General features: G+C 41.8%; 2 protein-coding genes across 3 annotated transcripts in view; one reads left to right on the top strand and one right to left on the bottom strand.

Annotated features, from left to right (window-relative positions):
* The window catches only part of LOC139748674 (uncharacterized), a 43,696-nt gene extending 39,821 nt beyond the window's left edge, over nt 1-3,875 (bottom strand). Inside the window, exon 1 of the mRNA XM_071661956.1 lies at nt 3,369-3,875. The gene's annotated coding sequence lies outside the window, so the exon portion shown is untranslated. The remainder of the gene's footprint in view (nt 1-3,368) is intronic.
* Nucleotides 1-14,782, top strand: part of LOC139748675 (uncharacterized) — a 115,077-nt gene that overhangs the window by 15,708 nt on the left and 84,587 nt on the right. The gene's annotated exons all lie outside the window — the stretch shown is intronic.

The raw sequence follows: 14,782 nt of genomic DNA, 5'->3' as shown, positions 1-14,782 counted from the left end.
AAGGGATTCAAGCAGTCCAATGAATCCAATTCTGGCTCCGGTATAAACACGTATGTGTCCGGTACAAACGCTTATGTATCCGACACCAGCAAAGCACAAACACCAGACACACACACACACACACACGATCGAGCCAACGGTAATGCAGATGTATGTATGCATGGAGATGGGCGCCTCCATCGCAAATCTACATACACGAGTGTAGTGTGAACACTGGCGTGCAGGCCGCCCTACCCTCTCTCTCTCTCTCTGCTGTCTAGTTCCCCTCCTTATCCCAGTTGTTATTTCCTTTCTGCCTGAGCCACATGTGGGCTGCTGGCTTCCAGACCACAACATACAACCTCTGTACCTCACACGTGGCAACACGTGGCAACACGTGGCAACACGTGGTTCACACGACTCGTTCTACGTAATGTTACACTGGGCTACGTGCTCCCCCTGCCTTGCGACGATGTCTCGTCGTAAGTACTGGTAAGCAAGTACTACAGTACTTACTGTGTACACAAACATCACAAGTACTTCAGTACTTACTGTGTACACAAACATCATAAGTCAAAGACATGCGAGATAGAAGAATGTCAACAAAATCTAATTCATCTAAATTTGAGTCAGATCTTTCCCTAACTCGTCTAACTTTCATCTAAGTCTAATGTTCTAATTGTTCAGGTAGACACAGGAGAAAAAGTGGTCATAATGAAGAGATTCTTCAGAAACTTAATTAGAATTAGCATTAGAAGGAGTCAGATAGTTGGGGGGGGGGGGGGGGGGGGTCTGCTTGACCGTGGTTAGCCCGCTCTCCAGCCTGACGTACCCCGGTCCTCGTTAATGACCTTCGGAAACTAATTAACGACTCGTTAAGTAATTAGGAGAGCTGATGAGGAAGACGTGACGAGAACTCTCAACCCACAGTAACCTGACCCTGAAGTCTGGTGACGTCATAACAACCTACCCCAAGCTTACGTGACGTCATAACCTACCTCAAGGTTGTATGACGTCATAACATCGATGTCACATGACGTCAGACGCAGCTGATGTGCTAATGACTCATCTGTTCTAATAGCTTTCTAAGGAAGGACGTCAATATTTAATGTTATACATACGACCTACAACTCAGGTTGTGGTGTTGTTAGATGTATGTTGTACAGTGCAGACCACGAGCCGTCTCTCACTGTGATGGTGCCAGTTTAAATGCCTAACACACGTGTCTTGTAAACGTGTGGGACAGGTGGACCTTAAATGTTTACTTCGGGTCCTTTAAATATTTCTGGCGCGCTAAATCTAAATGTCTAGGACGCGTTATTTAAATTTCTGTGAGGGTGAGAGTTTAAATAGAAGGTAAACGTGTGATCTAAAAGCCATGAATTGATCGTTAGATGGTTTGTGTGCAATTACCCAGTTGTTCTGTACTGGGAGTATTGTACTGGAGGGGTGACATCTTTTCAATGATTCGTACCATCAAAGAACTTATCAAACATGTGTCACTTGTTCACACTCAAGATCTGATATGTCAGTTTGTTCACTTTATCCACCATCACTTCTTACTACCAACGTTCCGCTTCACACCTTCCTCAACAGAAGCTGTGCCTAATATGTTATGTCTTCTGGTTGTTATCGTGTTATGTCTTCTGGTTGTTATCGTGTTATGTCTTCTGGTTGTTATCGTGTTATGTCCTCTGGTTGTTCTATCCATGTTATGTTATATTGTTTGTTCTTACTTTGTATACATCGTAGATATTGTAGTGTCGACGTCATCAAACTGGTTCAGAAGTTTACATGTTGTGATCAGGTCACCCTTTACTCTTCTCTCTTCCATGGTAGGGCAGATTTAAGGCCTCCATCTTCTGTCCTGTAAGTAGTGTCTTTTACTTCTGATACCATCTTTGTTGTCCTCGTGTGTGTGTGTGTGTGTGTGTGTGTTTCATCTCTCTCTCCTCTCTGCTCGGATTAAACATATGATAATCATATGCATTGGTCGGCTTCCCACAGGGAAGTGGTTACTTAAATACGGTTTGTAAGTAGGAGCCACACTGTCTGACGTGTTCTACCACTTAAGTATTAAACAAGGTGACAATGGCCTCGAGCTCATTAGTCCTGACCTAATTAACCGGAGGTCAGAGGTCGTGAAACAACCGAAGCAGGAAATAACTGATAATTAGTCGTTTATTGTAGTTACTAGATTGATTCGATTATTGAATCGTGATTATTTTAGTGATAAAGACATTATCATTATTCTCACATTCATCATCATTAATGATGTTATCGGGTTTACCTTTACAATTACTAATGATCATGTTATCGCTCAAATAAAGTAGTTATTTTTCTTACTATGAAAATTATTAGTTATCAGAACTACAATTATCAGTAGTACAGTTATCAGTATCACTACGGTGTCAATATTGCAACATAACGCAAGGTTTCATGTAGGAAAGATTATCAACACCAGATGGCACCACCTCTGTTTGGGAGCCCTTGTTTACCACCCAATCCCATGTTGTAAACTAGTAAACCACTGATGCACGTGTTCCCCGTGGTTTACCCCAGGAGAGATACTTTCCTCCTCATCTATTTCAAACAATGACAGAGATAGGACAAACATGATATAGATTTTAAACAATCTCATAAAGAACAAAGCAATTCCGACCATAACATCGGGGCAATACAGTGTCATCACACGGTAATAAAATCAATACATGTTGATTCAATATCAATCAAAATAAATTTCATTATTCCTAGTATCAGTGAGAGTCTACAAACATTCCAGATAGCAATAACAACACAAGGGAAGGTTATAACATTATGGTTATTTGGATGTCGAGAATCTTTGGCAAAACTGTTTGTGTGTTTGTACTTATTTATGTCCGTGTGTATGTCTGTCATCATCTATCTATAATGATCTATTTGTACTGTACGAGGAGGGAGTTGTACACTGGTTGTACTGTACGAGGAGGGAGTTGTACACTGGTTGTACTGTACGGGGAGGGAGTTGTACACTGGTGGGGACCCATCTCTTGAAGTTAATGATCACTGAACATTTCACCATCTATAAGCTGTTCACAACCACGATCTCATAACCCCACTTCCCTCCATACAATACTTTATACCATAACACATTTTTACATCTTTTCTAATGAACTTTGTTTCATGTCATGTCACCTGGTTGTTCAATCCTTCATGTCATATGTGGAACACCTGTTCACTTTTAACGTCAACAGTTCAGTTCAAAGATCTAAAAGGTTGTCATCAGGTCACCCCTCAGTCTTTTCTCTTCATTGGTGAACAAACTCTAGGCTTGTAACCCATCCCCGTGTGTGTGTGTGTGTGTGTGTGTGTGTGTGTACGTGGTGAGCCAAAAGTCAGTGTTTACTTACGGCATGATGAGTGTAGCGCTGCAGGAGAACCGCTGGGTTAGCACTGTGTTTGTGTGTGACGCGTCCACACACGATCGTCTTCTTCCAGCCATCCGGATCTGGACGCCTCCACACCTGATCCTAATTGACGACACTTGGCGATTACCGGCCACACTGTGGTACCCTCCGATCCGGGAGTGTCCGGATACATTACCGGCCACACTGTGGTACCCTCCGAGCCAGGAGTGTCCGGATACATTACCGGCCACACTGTGGTACCCTCCGATCCGGGAGTGTCCGGATACATTACCGGCCACACTGTGGTACCCTCCGATCCGGGAGTGTCCGGATACATTACCGGCCACACTGTGGTACCGTCCGATCCAGGAGTGTCCGGATACATCAACAACACACTTGTGATTCACTTGTTGTATGTATTGGTCCACAAGACCTAACATGTGTTCCATCACAACACACTGGAGGCCGCAAGATACAACACCATTATCACGTCAACACTTGTTAACAACCGGACACATTGGTGGACACAGGAACACTGAGGAGGAGCCGGCCGGTGTGTGAGGAGGAAAGGAGGGGTAGGGGGGGAGGCAGGTGGTGATTGGTCACTGTACCGGCCGCTTGTTCTAACATGTGAACGAGGTGGTTTCTGTCGTTTGTGGTATGGCCGACTCTTGGTTCATTACGTGTAAACATTTCACAAAGTTCCAGCTTCCCACACCTGCCCACACCTTCCTACCACACCACACCACACCTGCCCACACCCTCCTACCACACCACACCACACCTGCCCACACCCTCCTACCACACCACACACACCACACATACACCTGCACAAACCCTTCTACCACACCACACCACACTACACTATACCACAACTCCCCACACCCTCCTACCACACCACACCACACCACACACACACCACAACCACCACAGTGGCTGCTGTACTGAACGGTGAAGGGAAAATGAGAGGAGCCTCGGGGTTATGTAGTGTGGTGATCCTGTGTGGCGAGATGCTCGCTCAACTACCCATCTTGTGTTGATGGTTGTCTGATAATGACCTGGTTGATGGTAGGATGTATTCTGAAGTGACCTGAGGACAGGTTAAAGTTATCAATATTATCAGTTAAGACAGATTAAACGACATTACGGGCAGCATGATACGATCACACGAACAATGTGATTCCCTCTTTAATGGCTGTTTAGAGTGGCATCATTTTATATATATATATATATATATATATATATATATATATATATATATATATATATATATATATATATATATATATATATATATATATATATATATATATATATATATATATATATATATATATATATATATATATATATATATATATATATATATATATATATATATATTCTCAATCATAATGATTATTAGTAGAAATAGAATGATCTAGGGATAAGAATTTCTCATATGCAACAGACACCAGGTAGATTGATCTATTTTGCGTAGATTGATTAACTAATTACCTGACCAGTTCTGATAATATCAACACTAATTACCTCGAGAGTTCGATGATGATATCTTCACTAATCACCTCGACACCTCCAATGACCTGTGCACTATTTACCTCAAGAATTGCAATGACATGTACAGTCGTTGATAACTCGTGTACACATGACAAAATACGCACACACACTGTGTGAATTCATACATACACGACCTTATGTGTTCATACACATACGAAGACAAGAAAGTTTACAAAGACATTCATCAGGCAAATGAATTATGCAAATGTAAATGAACAGTTTAACATGCAAATAGAACGTTAATATGATTACCGGATGACGCAAGTCAGAAATTATCAAAGTAATTTTGTGTCTGAATACAACAGGTATCATGGTATACTCATACAGTGATGTATTTTCTGATTATACAACAGATGTATCCAAGATTTACAGATGCTGAATCAAAGTCAGTAATTGTGAATCTAACCGACTTTGATTTTCTAAAACGCTTCTAAAATGGAACGAAAAATTTGAAATATTTTTTATCGCAGTCTTCAAATTTGTTTTGGTTAAGTTAATGTCGCTCAAAAGGACTTTTTCTAGACGTGAGAATATTAGATTTTAGAAAGTATTTTGGTCTCAAAGGGTTACTGAATCTGGCAATATGCAAATCCGTGTTTACAGGCAAGGTGTGTGATAGACGTGTGAGATGGTTACATCAAATGGTGAGTCACTGGTAATTTGATGCGTCTAAATATACACACGAAGGTATACACAAACACAAATTTGCATATATACAAACGTACACACACCGATACTTACATGTACTGATACATATGTACTTATGTACAAATATACACATAGAGAAACATCACTTGCACTAACAGACACATACAGGTTAAGTCACATAATCATACAAACATATGTAAACACATATAAACACACACCCACCCACACCCACCCACTCACCCACCCACACACACACACACACACACACACACACACACACACACACACATACAGGCACCCACACCCACACAGACATACAGACACACACAATGGTTGTTTTCATGATCATCAGAAGAGAACAATTAGTGATATCCAGTCATAAACAAACATTGAATACATCCAGCATAACGTCGCTTGCCTCTCGTGTATCCTAGCCTAAACAAACAGTCAATATATACCATTTGCGCCATCCTGGAATATAATCAATGGACCTATATTTTTTCCACTGAAATGTGATTGTTTCCCGTTATGGTGTTAAGGCACTGTGAATTCCACTGAAAATTGGCCATCAATGTGTTGTTGGTCTGTGTCGCAGCTGGATACGACCACGGCCTGCACGACAGCACGACGGGACGACCCCAGAGCACGACGGGACATCATATCTAAGGGTCGTACCGTCGTGGTCAAGGGTCATACGTCGTGCTCAAGGGTCGTACCGTCGTGCTCAAGGGTCGTACCATCGTGTTCAGGGGATGGTGCCATGTTAGACCTGACATTCAGCAGCCTGGGCGTTGAAGGAAAGGTCAAATAACTTCAACATTTCAGGCAACGTACCTACAAATAACAGACTAACGCGAGGATTTAGTCTAGCCAACGCCATCTGTTGGTGGCAGGGAACACTAGATGAGATATCAGCATCTACAGGTATCCAGCAGGTGTTGACTGTCTTACTAAACTTGAAATATGATCTAATGTTCCTTGTTGCATCTGTGTGTTATCTCGCTGCTTGTCTTACTGCTGTTATTATTAGGAAAAAACATAAAATGAATGATTAGTCACTTAGAGAGATTACTATAGGAGTATAATGTATCATTTAATACATTTATCATAAATAACTAACACATGTTTATCTTTTCTTTCTAGGTATGTTATAGAGGCAGTAGTACCAACAGACACACAAACACAGATGCAGTGATGTAAGGTAAAGTAAGAATGATGGATGAATGTTTACTTCTTACATATATAAAGTCAGAGTTGTGTAGTGTAGCCCTGTAATGGTGTAGTGTAGCCCTGTAATGGTGTAGTGTAGCCCTGTAATGGTGTAGTGTAGCCCTGTAATGGTGTAGTGTAGCCCTGTAATGGTGTAGTGTAGCTGTAATGTAGCGGTAAAGCCATAGTGATTTCGTCCTGCCTCGGGGGATCATTATATATACCATGGTCAGCTTACAACACTGCAGGTTGGTAGTAATGTTACGATCATTAACAAGGTAATGGTCGTTTGTATTTGCCTACAGGTGTTGTCTTCATGCACACTGGCCATATGTAATGGTAGTCAAATGCCTTATTGGTCGTTTGCACGTTGTTCATTGCACTATACACGCCCTTATCGTCATCTACTTGTATTTTTTTGTGGAATACAATCAAAATATACAATCAGACTTCACCGTATTTGTAGAGTTATGCTGACGATTTCTGTAGCTGTGTGGCATTTTAAGCCTGAGTTGTGCCTTCCCAAGCAAGAAAACATTGATAGTTGCACATTAATGAACAATGAAGGTAATGTACAACATCAAATATACACAATATAAAGCTATTGACTGAGTTTTGAATTTCATGTCCGTGTTCATATCATGTTATGTGCCTCATTAATCTGATTGTGTTCGTAAATTTCGTGTTTTTTTTTTGTCCCTTTTGGTGACAACACCAAAGTTTGATTGTTATTTACATGTAAATAACTGTAAATATCGCAGTGAAATGAATTAGACTAATGTAATTAAAACTAGAGGGCCAGTGCGAGGGTAATTATGCTTGAGCACCAGAGGTTCTCGTTAACTGAGTAGTTCAGAAAGGTAATTATGGCTTCAGTAATTTGAAACCTTGAAAAATCGATAATCATAATCGATAATCATGTTATAATCATGTTATAATCATGTTATAATCATGTTATAATCATGTTATAATCATGTTATAATCATGTTATAATCGTGTTATATTCATGTTATAATCATCTTGAACAAATTAGTTATGTCATCTTGAATAGATTAGTTTTCCAGAACTTTTACTCAATGTGCTGAAATGTTTCCCTATGTCTTCCATGAAAAGACTGAAGTCAAAGGTTAGGTCATCATAGCTATGGGTCGTATTGTCATACTCAAAGGTCGTACCGTCGTGCTCAAGGGTCGTACCGTCGTGCTCAAGGCTCGTACCGTCGTGCTCAAGGATCGTACCGTCGTGCTCAAGGATCGTACCGTCGTGTTCAAGGCTCGTACCGTCGTGCTCAAGGGTCGTACCGTCGTGCTCAAGGATCGTACCGTCGTGTTCAAGGGTCGTACCGTCGTCCTCGAGGGTCGTACCGTCGTGGTCAAAGGTCGTATCGTAATGTTCATTTTATTACATCAATAAAAACCTTTATAAATTTTATAAATAGTTACCAACCACACCTTCTCTTCTACTTCTCAAAATGCATCGAATTTATCTATATCTAAAAATGTATGATTGCCTCCTTTGATGATGACAAGACCTCATAAAATTAATGGCTTTCCTCATTTAGTGTGAGTTTTCTTACTGTCTCACATTCTTACTGTCTCACATTCTTACTGTCTCACATTCTTACTGTCTCACATTCTTACTGTCTCACATTCTTACTGTCTCACATTCTTACTGTCTCACATTCTTACTGTCTCACATTCTTACTGTCTCACATTCTTACTGTCTCACATTCTTACTGTCTCACATTCTTACTGTCTCACATTCTTACTGTCTCACATTCTTACTGTCTCACATTCTTACTGTCTCACATTCTTACTGTCTCACATTCTTACTGTCTCACATTCTTACTGTCTCACATTCTTACTGTCTCACATTCTTACTGTCTCACATTCTTTCACTCATTTCCCAAAGCCCATCTTGAGAAGAAAGCTTGAGAGAGAGGCACAAGCTTTTCCTGCCCATGTCATGGGATGGGCAGTTTTTCTCATCATCATTCCCACCCATTATCCTCCCCACTATCCTCTCCATTATCCCCCCCACTATCCTCTCCATTATCCCCCCCACTATCCTCTCCATTATCCTTCCCATTATCCTCTCCATTATCCTCCACACTATCCTCTCCATTTCCCCCATTATCCTCCCTATTATCCTTCCCATTTCACCCCATTATCTCCCCCATATCGTGGGAGTAACTATGACGTTTCGTTGGTAATTAACAACATTTGTCCCCCCAACTCCCCCACCATTAAGCCTAGAGGAAGGATAATCTAGTAAATTATTCTCCAAAGGATTCATGGCTTCCTTCATCCTGTTCCACTTGCTTTGTTAGGGAAGGCTAACCTTCAGTGGTCCTGCTGTGTTACACACCAGGGCTCCCTCTGCTATGTTGAAGCTTGGTCCCCTTTTCGTCTTTGTTAGTGCTCCTCGTACACCACTGTCTTTGTTAGTATTCTCTTTAACACCACTGTTTTTGTTAGTATTCTAATACCACTGTCTTTGTTAGTAACTAACACTGTCTTTGTTAGCATTCTCCTAACACTTATATGTTTGTTAGTATTCTGCCTCGCATGTGTTTTACCACTTATACTTACATCATAAGTAACTTATACTCACCACCTTCTTAAACCATATTATGTAACACTTTCCTCCCCCAAGCACGCTCCTCCCATCCATAAAGGCTATATTCATAAGGATCATACTTATATGCTCAACGTAATGGTCTGCCCCTTTAACACCCTTGTATTTCCCACCTCAGACGAGGAAGGGGTAATTACACATCCTGGGGAAAAATATAATTCTTGGCTATATAGTCCATAATGTAGTGTCACATGACCCCCTCCCCCCAGTGTCACATGACCCCCTCCCCCCAGTGTCACATGACCCCCTCCCCCCAGTGTCACATGACCCCCTCCCTCAGTGTCACATGACCCCTCCCTCAGTGTCACATGACCCCTCCCTCAGTGTCACATGACCCCTCCCTCAGTGTCACATGACCCCCTCCCCCCAGTGTCACATAACACCCTCCCCCAGTGTCACATGACCCCCTCCCCCCAGTGTCACATGACACCCTCCCCCAGTGTCACATGACCCCTCCCTCAGTGTCAGACGACCCCAGGTACTGGTGGGTTGGGGTGGGTCGTCCAACACGTCACAGATCGTATCAAGATAAAAATATTGACATGAGAGACAAGTGGCATCAAGGGAGGGTCCCAGTCGCATATCCCGTCAACACATCCCAGTAATACATGACAACAAAATGGCATAAAAAGAAACATCTTTACTACACATCCCAGCGAGCTTCCCGTGAACTGATCCCATGTAAACATCCCAACCAAACATCCCAACCGCGATAACATCCCATCACCACATCAGAAACCCAGCATGAACTTCCCATACAAACATCCAAGTAATATATTCCAGAGGATCCCAGAATATCCCAGCCCACCTGGCCCATCTTAACTGGTAACTCTGTTTTATTCACAAGTCTTTCATCTTGAGAATCGAATTAAGATTTTTACTCCATTATACCTGAAGACACCTCTGTCGGCGCTCCCCTGCCACACGTGGGAGACGAGCGCCCTGGGGCCTTACATCATGATGTTACAGAGTTAAGATTGGTTACTTAATTGGACCTTAGGCCTAACAGCTGCTGGAGTCATTAAAGCTGTCGTCAGGTGTTCAAGATAATTACAAGCCCACACCTGCTCTCACTACATATATGACATTTTCACACACATTTATCATTTATCAAAAAATGAATCTCTATAAAGCATAATATTATATTCGTTCTGGAAAATATGCAAATAAAAATTAACATTTTTAAATACACTATCAAATATTTTATATCAGACTAATGGAAAATGATACGAAATTAATTAATCTTTGTTAATTATGATAATATTGTAAGGTATTCCAGTACAGGAGAAGGTTAATGGTCAGTATGAGTCTAGATGTATTGCAGGGTCATGACCTGTTCGTAGGAGGTCACTTGCATGACCTGGGTCAGGTCTGAGGGAAACACCATGACCTGAAATCCATCAAATAACTTTACTGATATCTTTGTTGTGGAAAAGTACAGAAGGTTCCTTACTTTACACATTGAGGTAGATGATACGACAGATAACCAGAACATTATCACAATACGAGGCAAGACCTCTGATGAGTTCAGGTCAGGAAAGTATGTATAGAACAGGAATCAAACGGTGAAAGTCATAACCAGACAAAATGATACAGGAATGATGGAAAGATGCGACGCTTGATCGTGTTCGATACAGGTACCACATTGTAGCTAGGTCAACCGTGATCATAAACCGAACTATAAGTGACCTTCTCTATAAACCAGATCTTGTAAAACATTTACAATCTCTGCATTTCCCTCTCCCCCTACAGCAATTTCCCCTCCTTTCTTATCACATACACATCCCTCACCCTAATGTATAATAAAAGATCTCCTCCAATTTTGTGACGATGAAAAAAAAATATCATAAATCTCTCATAATGCGAGAATGAAATATGACCCTCTCCCCGTTTTCCATAACTCGCGTCCCATCGCTGGCTTTGTGACCTCGAGAAATATTATAATATCCCCCCCCTCGCCCCAACTGCCCCCCCCCCCCTCCAGGTTCTAACAGCACAGTGGCAACGTTTGCTGATAACTCACTTCAAATATCACACTAACCAGACGTGAGAGAGTGGGTCATGACAGTGAGGACCCACATGACTGCGACACCACGAACCAGGCCGGCCATCATCGTGACCAGGGAGAGAGAGAGAGAGAGAGAGAGAGAGAGAGAGAGAGAGAGAGAGAGAGAGAGAGAGAGAGAGAGAGAGAGAGAGCTCACAGGACTGGACCCTGGAGGGTCTGGAGGCTCCAGCGGCTGGAGTGGTCGGTTCTGGCGCTTGGCTGAGAGGGCGCTCAAGGGAGAGGTGAGAGACGTGGTAAGTACAGTGACTTATGTCTGCACTTAACGGGGGAGGGGGGGGGGGGGGTAACACACACACACACACACACACACACACACACACACACACACACACAAGGATGTAAAGTCTTTAACATATTGTATAATTCCGTCCCTATTGCGCACACTTCCTTATAGGCACTGATCAAGCTGGTAAGGTGGTTATGCTCTTAATCCACTCACATACTCACTACTTTCTCCCTTAACAACAACCACAATGTAGTAGTTACGTCCTTTTTGCTCCCAGTCTATCAAACCGTACCTATTTTCCCATAAATTTACGTAATTTCTTATAACCTTAAAGAAATCGAGGTCGTCCATTCCCTTTCCCTAGTATGAAAAGCTTAGAAAACAAGCAGAGCAACGAAGTGCCTAATACCTTACCGCTAAAAGTTTGTTTACATACGAATTTGCTTTAAAAAACGGGAAGAGGTTCAGGAAATGAAAGATTTTTCGAATTTTCTTTACGTTATTCCTTGGTGAATATTTTTCTCGTGAAAGAAATCGAGTTTGACCCAACATTTTTAAATCACAAGGAAAACAAATAACTAACTTTCATTTCGTCAAGATATGATTATATTCTAGGTTAATTAAAACAACATTGGTCGTTCTCGCTGGTTCCTTACAGTTAAGGCTTTCTGCAAACATGTGTTCCAATAATGTTTTCATCCTTCTACCATAAATCAAAAATGTTCAAGCTAAACTGAACTAAAAGAAGGAGTTTCTTTCAGCTAAAAATCCACTTAACTTTTTATGATATTTCTTTAATGATAAAGGAAAGAAAAACTGCATTTTCAGATATTAATATGTCGCATTTCGATGCTGGGGTTTTCATGTGATTAAGGATAAACATTTCTTAATGGAAAGTCTTTTTCATCAGGCGAGAGTCATTTAATGAGAAAGATTCCCAGTCTTTATCCAACTGAATCTTGCACTTACCTAGATTAAAAATCACTCACAGGTCGGAACCAATTAAGCCCTTGAGCACAACGGTTCGACCCTTTAACAGAACGGTACGCCCCTTGATCACGAAGGTACGACCCTTGAGCACGACGGTACGACCCTTGATCACGACGGCACGACCCTTATACACGACGGTACGCCCCTTAAACACGACGGTACGACCCTTTAATACGTGTCGTGGTGCTCATGGGTCGTACCGTCGTGAAGATAAGACATATCTCATAACTACCTTTGAAAGGACACTTCTCAACTCTTACATCTAAGTGAACACTTAGAAACTCTTTTCACTTAACACTCACAGAACACTTTACACTTAGGGACACTTAATATGAGGACAGAACACTAACGCAATTACTAATTTTACGACCCCAAGGACTTAACATAAATCTAGCGAAGGAATGTTTTAGATTTCATTGTGGGAAATGATGGATTCATAAACCAACATAAACCAGCCAATCCCAAGTGCCTGGTTGTTCCAGGACGGGCAGAGATGGTGATTCAGTTGTTGAGAATATTATGTCACAAATAAGGAGCAAAGAATCACTCAAAAGATCTTTTGTGATCATCGAAGGCATGAAATTTTCCCTCATGAATCCGTGATTCATTCCAGCAGTCTTCGTGCAAGGGAAGATACGTCGAGCAAAAACTGGAAAGAATAGAATATTTCTCTGGAATCCAGACCAGCTTCCAGGGGGCTTCCGACCAATGGGTGAAGTTTATCACTTTCTTTCTTCGATACAGGATGTGTATAGCGGGGGAGGGGGTGGTGGGGGGGGTGTATAGTAAGGTGATGTGTATAGTGAAACGGTGTATAGCGAGATGGAGGTTTATAGCGAGGTGGAGGAGTATAGCAAGATGGAGCTGTATAGCAAGATGGAGGTTTATAGCGAGGTGGAGGAGTATAGCAAGATGGAGCTGTATAGCAAGGCATCACTCCATTTACTCAGGCAAAATATCAATCCATCTGTACACAAAGATCAGAGTCAGGGGAAGCTACTGTGACGTGGACAGTTGTTTATCCCTAACAACCAGTCTTTACAATACCAAGGTCAGACAGTCGGTCCTGACAGTCTAAGGTCACAGTCTAAGGTCAAACAGCGAGTCCAGACAGTCTAAGACCGAACTGCCATTCTCTGGTCATAATCATCTTCTCGTATCTCTTATAATGGCCGATGATATGCAAATGAGCTGAAGTTAATATTTCGAGCAGCTGAAGTTCTTAATACAGCTGAAGTTCTCACTGTAGGCGAACTTTATAAGTTATCATGGAGGCCGGGTCTTAGGTGGACCATTAAGTTGCGAAAATACTACCTTTCATGAGACCTAACCATTAAGGGTATTGCCAATTATGAGCCACAACCTTGAACAGAATCAAAAGAAAATGGGAGAAAAAATGGTAGTACAGGTTCGGTTCTTCCATAATGGAAATAAATTGATCCTCTGAGATTTGGCGAGAATATTGCAATATTCCTTTTTTATCATTCGTGAAACTCTAAGATTTTCTGAAGATTATACCGTATGACACTTGAGCACGACAGTATGACCCTTGAGCACGACGAGACGACCTTTGTGCACAAAGGTACGACCTCTGAGCACAACGGTACGATTCTTGAGCACGATGCAACGACCTTTGGGTTTCAGGGTCTAGCTTTTAACCCGATCTTGAAGAGTAATTATTTTAAGAGTCTTACCTTCATACTCAAGGGTCGTGCCTTCATAGACAAGGGTCGTATCGTCAACCTAAGGGCCGTTCCGTCATACTTTAAGGTCGTGCTGTCTTGTTCAAGTGGTTAATCTTTATTCAGGACTTTACAATGGCACAAGTCTACGGTTAACTCAAGCCAGTTATGGCTATTAACGGACGTGGTCCACTCAAACTTCTGCTGAATCAAGATATATTGCTGCGACCGCAAGGCCTTGTGACACATCCACGATGAGAAATGTTAGTGTCAGATGTGGTTGACTGTGGTACAGTGGAAATGAGAAATCTTGGTGTCAGATGTGGCTGAGTGAGAGTCATGGACCAGAGAAGCTCTCCGCTCATGAACTCTCTCTCTCTCTCTCTCTCTCTCTCTCTCT

Source organism: Panulirus ornatus, chromosome 5, assembly GCF_036320965.1.
Source record: "Panulirus ornatus isolate Po-2019 chromosome 5, ASM3632096v1, whole genome shotgun sequence".
Taxonomy (NCBI): domain Eukaryota; kingdom Metazoa; phylum Arthropoda; class Malacostraca; order Decapoda; family Palinuridae; genus Panulirus; species Panulirus ornatus.
This window is presented reverse-complemented; position numbering and strand designations above follow the sequence as displayed.